Below are 5,834 nucleotides of genomic sequence, written 5' to 3' on the forward strand. Positions count from 1 at the left end.
ATATATATATATATATATATATATACTCTGGGAGTGGGCTGACCAAATTCAGTAAAAGGCATGTCCAACCTCTTAGAATATAAAAACTCAAACGATGTCTGAAAGTGAAAAATATTTGATCAATAATCATTATTCTGACAATAGTTTTTGTTTAGTATGTGGCTTTTTGAGGCAAAACAAAATGTATTCTGCCAGACTAATGGTTATGAATTAAATATTATTTATATATAAAGAGAGAGTGTACATATCGGAGAGGAGTCTCTATTACCAAAAATTCCTGCAATATTAGCATGCCATTAAAGCAAGGTACAATTGTGAACCTGTTTCTGCCTCAGTAGGCACCATAGCTCAACAATTGGTTTATCTCCAGCAGCCAAAAGATTTGGGCTAATACAAAATGAGAGAACATTTTACAACCTAGGTAATTTTCACAAATTAACCAAGAATGAACTAAGAGAAATAACTCAGTGGTTAGCAGCATGAAAAATGTAAAATGTAGATATATCAAATACCATACAACATGTTTTTTTTGTTTTTTTTTTAGAAAAAGGACAAATTCATTATTTGGAGACAATTTTTTAAAAATTAAGAATTTATGTTGTATGATATTTAATATACCTTCATTTCTTTAGGTTGATCCTGCACATGCTGCTTGCCACACATACACACACATGCATATATATATATATGAATATTAATACTTATACAATACAGTATTGTTAATCCATTTCACCCAATTTTAGCTCTTGGTTTTGCACACTGGAGCTTGTCAAAAGGGTTGGCCAAGATAGGGTTTTTCCCTGAACTCTCGTGTGAAACTGATTGATAAAATCAGCAGAAATGGACTTATACTTAAAATGCCTGTTTAAACTACTGTTCTCAACAGCAGTCAAACCTTGCCACAACTCTAGCTCACTTACACATCCAAACACTTATGCATGTTCCCATCGGCCTCACTTCAGTATTATTTCCCTGTCACTGAAATTTTACCCTAATATATATTTTATACACACTTTACTCCCTTATTATCCCTCTTTGCTCTGCTTTTAATCCAGCTTCTTCCTCCACCATACAGTTTTTCACTGTACTGGTATGCCCCCATTTTCCCAGCCTTTTTTCTGCTATCTATTTCACTTCTGGAATTGACTGCTTGATTTTACCCATTAACTATATTAGGACTCTCTTCTATAATGTAAGAATAAACTAATCTTTTTAAAACATCCTGTTACAAATAATTTTTTTCTTTAACGTCCACCTTCCATGCTAGCATGTGTGGAATGGTTTCACAAGTGCTTGCCAGGCAGAAGCCTGCACCAGACTTCTGTGACTGTTTTGGCAGGATTTTTACAGCTGGATGCAGTAACAGTGATGCAAAGGAACAGGACCGTAAGTTCAGGATTGAGAAGTGTGAGCTAGGCATGGTGTATGAAGGAGGAAAATGTGAAGAAGAGATGTAGATTGGTTTATTGGTGTAGTGTGAGATAGCAATAATACAGTGAAACACACAGGTCGTGGGCTAGCATAGAGCAATGATGATGAGGCCAGGATTGGGGAGTGAGAGGTAAGCATAGTGCATGAAGCGGAAATGTGAAGAAAAGATGTAGTTTGTTGTGGTAGAGTGTGTGAGAAGTTTTCATGTTAAGTGCGGGTGGGGGACACAGCGCTTCTAGAACTCAATTTTGCTGACATGGGGGGGTCTTCTCAAGAACTTCATAATACCATACATCTTGGTCCATTGTCATTTTTGTTTATGCAGCTATCCTCATTTATACACATCACATGTCCAAACCAACATAGTCTTCTCTCTTACCTGCTACATTTGATTCCTCTTATGCCCAGCGTTTTTCTCAATACATTTGCACTTTGTCTAATAGGTGCACTGATGTTGCACATCCAACGGAGAATACTACCTTTGTTTTTTTCCAGTTTAACGTCTTCTGCATTCAGAGCCCATGTCTCTCTACCATGGAGTATAGCCGTTTGTACAAAAGCATCATATTGTCTATCTTTCCCTCTTAGAGAGAGACCTTTTGTTGCCAATAGAGGCAATAGCTCTGACCTTCCTCCACCCAAATCTTATTCTAGAGAAACAATCCTTTCAGAGCATTCTCCATCATTGCTAATTTGGTCACCTAGGTAACAAACTGTCTACAACTCCAAGAGAGCCTCCTGGGCTGCACATCTTCCACATACAAAAATGACTTTATCTGTTAATCTACCTGTGATTCCACTGCATGTCTTATGTGTCCATAGTTTACACTGGGTGCGGCAAATGGAACTCCTTTCCTACATATTGAGCAGGGCCATTTACTTGACAGAAAGAGAGTGTTATCTTCTTTCTTACTAACAACACCTTTGGTCTTAGGTTAACTTTAAGTCCCTTTGATTCCAGGTTTTGTTTCCATACCTGGAATTTCTTCTCCAATTCTTTAAAAGATTCTGCAAGAGCAAGGTCATCAGCATATAGCAGTTCCCACAGGCACCCAGTTTTGAATTCCTCTGTAATGTCCTGGAGGACTATAATGAATAAGAGTGGGCTGAGAACTGAATCCTGGTGAACCCCTACCTGTACACTAAATACATCACTGTATTCATGGCCGACTCTCACCTTATTGACAGCACCACTGTACATGTCTTGTACAGCTCTAACAAGCCACTCTTATACTTCTAACTCTCTTAGAGACCACCATGTAACAGAGCGGGGAACTCTGCCAAAAGTTTTCTCCAGGTTGATGAAGGCTAAGTACAATGGCTTACTTTTGGTCAAGTACTTTTCCAGCAGCTGTCTCACTAGGAAGATGGCAACTGTGGTACTTTTCCCAGGTACAAAACCAAACTGTATCTCCTCTAGTTTAAGTCTATTTCTAATCAATTGAGCTATAACCCTCTCAGTAACTTTCATGACTTGGTCTAGCAATTTAATACCTCTGAAGTTGTTTCTATCTAAGGCATCACCTTTACCCTTATAGCAGCCAACTATAATACTACTGCACCATTCACTGGGGATGGCACCTTATTGAATAACCTGATTAACTATACAGGTGACTGAGCTGTATCCTACACCACTTGAAATTCTAATCATCTCAGCAGTGATTCCTGATGGCCCAGGGACTTTCCTTGTCTTCATGTCTTTAATTGCCTTATCTCATATGCTGCTATCAACTGTGATGTCTGGTCCCTCAATTGGTTCGATATTTCGATATTTGGTGGACCCTCCGTCTCCCATTCATTTTCCACATTTAGTAACCTTTCATAGTGACACTTCCATGCATCTTTCTTCTCTGAGTCACTAAGTGCAAGCATACCATTATCCATTCACACACATTCTCACCTACCACATCTCTATTTTCTATGATACATTGCTTTGAAATCCTGAACACCTCACATCTCTGATCCTCATGCTGTAGAACATTTGCAAATCTCTTACCTTCAGCTACTCTTTTGCTATGTATACCTGATGCCTAGCTGCCCTTTTGGCTACCTGAGATAATTCTCTGCTTCCACCATTTTTTTACTCCTGTCTTTTTGCTTTTATAGCACTGTCAACTTCCTTGCTCTACCACCATGTCACCCTTGATCTAGCTGGGACTCTGCACCAACCACAGATTTCGTCCATAGCCCTCAGTAGATTGTCTCATAGGGACTTCCAATTGTCCTCGAGCTATGTGTCCCCAACTCTTCCTCTTTTTCGTCAGAAGCTTCTATTAGTAAATCTCTAGATTTTTGTCTGTTTTTTTGTTTTTTTTTTTAGCTTCCATAGTCTTCTTTTCCAGATTGGTCTATTTCTCCAAGTCTTTTTAGCTCTAATTCTCAAGTAACTAACTAGTAACCTATGTTGAGTTGTACACTCTTCACCTGGGAAAGACTTTGCATATTTAATCCTTTAGCATTCAGATTATTCTGTCAAATATAATGCTTATTTATTCAGTTTTAAATTAATCATGCATTATCTCATAGCATTGGGATTTTGATGATGTAATTGCTTATTTTTAGAATGACATTGCAGCATAGGTGTGAGAAGTCAGATCTGGCATGTTTGAACAATAAACAGATAGAATATTTAGGCTGGATATGGCCAGTTTAAATGCTAAAAGTTTAAGCATCCATCTATCTTGTTGCATGGTGAGGAGGTAGTCAATCTTGCTTATGTGCTTACCAAACTGATAAGTGATTAGGTGGCTGGCTGGCTGGTTTTTTGAAGTTAGTGTTGCAGATCATGAGATCATTTGCATCACAGAGCTACATGTACTTCAACTATACTTCTTTTTTTCTCACCTATACTTTTTCCATCAACATTTAACAGTAAATTATTTCCCTTTCTGTTTGTCTGTGCCCAGTTCAACTGCTTTCTTTTATCAGCTTAGACTTTTCACCAGTGCTGTCAATTTATATTTTATTATTAGTACTACTGATATACTTTTTCTGTCAGCATTTTTTCATTGTACACGTCTCTGCCAGTTCTTCTTCCACACCTTCTCTCATACACCCCATCCTTCCATGCCATTACACTCCCATATTTGCACTTCACCTAACTTCTTCCCCCATGCGCATCACTATACACAAATAACAACCTAAATATGCACACACTTCATTCCTAACTCCCTTTATGCAACCTCTTCCTCATCAGGCCTTGAACTTCTCAGCTAGTCTTTTCTTTTTTTTCTCCAACCACCTTTTCTCATACATTCTCCTGTTTTATTATTTTTTTTTTCTTTTCTATCTCTTGATGAAGACTGGTACCTGAAACATAAAGACTCCCTTCTTTTTAAGTGTTAAGGTTTTGTTGAAACATATGCCTCCTATTTTGTCTTTAGTGCATACATCTACACAGTTTTATACACACTCCAAGAAAGGAAAAGTTTGTATAAATATTTTATTTTTATAAGTACCTCTATAAATATACCTCTTCTGATGTTTTATCAAATTGTGATAACACTGTTTACTGTAGTACAATATTGTCTTAACAGATGGTGTTACCCTCATACCTGTAACATCAACAAGTGACACCTACAACATGGAGGACTTACAATTATCGTCTGAGGAGCGTAATATTATTTTAAAGTGGTATTTCAAATTTGAAAATGTTGTGTAAGTCCAAAGGCATTGGAGTCATGAGTTTGTGACACAACTTCCAACATGTTAGACAATTTCACAGATTCATGATATGTTCAATGCACATGGTACTGTGTGTGATGTGCATAATGAAAATCCGGCAGAGTTCATACAGCAATAAGTGCTGCGGTGTTGGAACAGTTCACATTTTCACTTCAGAAGTCTACCACACAATGTGCATGTGAAACAGGAGTAAGCAGTACAATCATACATCGCCTTCTTACAAAAGCTAAGTGGAAAGTTTACAACCCAAGATTATTTATATGCAATTAATGAAAACAATCCAGATCAAAAAATCTAGTTTCAACACATGGTAGGTGAGGATGAAGAATTGGTAAGAAATATTGTGTGGTCTGCTGAAGCACAATTTAAGCTAAATAGAATAGTGAACTGACGTGATTGTGCTTAATGGTCGTCAGAAAATCTTCGCATGCAGCTGGACAAAGTAGTCTGGTGTGGAATGTTATCTAGAGGTTTAGTACGACAATTTTTCTTTGAAGGTACTGTTACTGGTCAGGCTTACCTAGACATGCTACACACATCCATCTTACCTGCCATACACAAACTTTATGGAAATGATGAATTATTCTTTCAAAAAGACACCACACTGCCACCAAGATGTGCGAGCTTATACCAATGAGAATTTACAAGTACACTGGCTAGCAAGAAGAGGTGTAGTTGGGTTCCCCTTGCATTCTCCTGACTTAACACCTACATATATA

The sequence above is a fragment of the Octopus bimaculoides genome, chromosome 16 (assembly GCF_001194135.2).
Source record: "Octopus bimaculoides isolate UCB-OBI-ISO-001 chromosome 16, ASM119413v2, whole genome shotgun sequence".
Taxonomy (NCBI): Eukaryota; Metazoa; Mollusca; class Cephalopoda; order Octopoda; family Octopodidae; genus Octopus; species Octopus bimaculoides.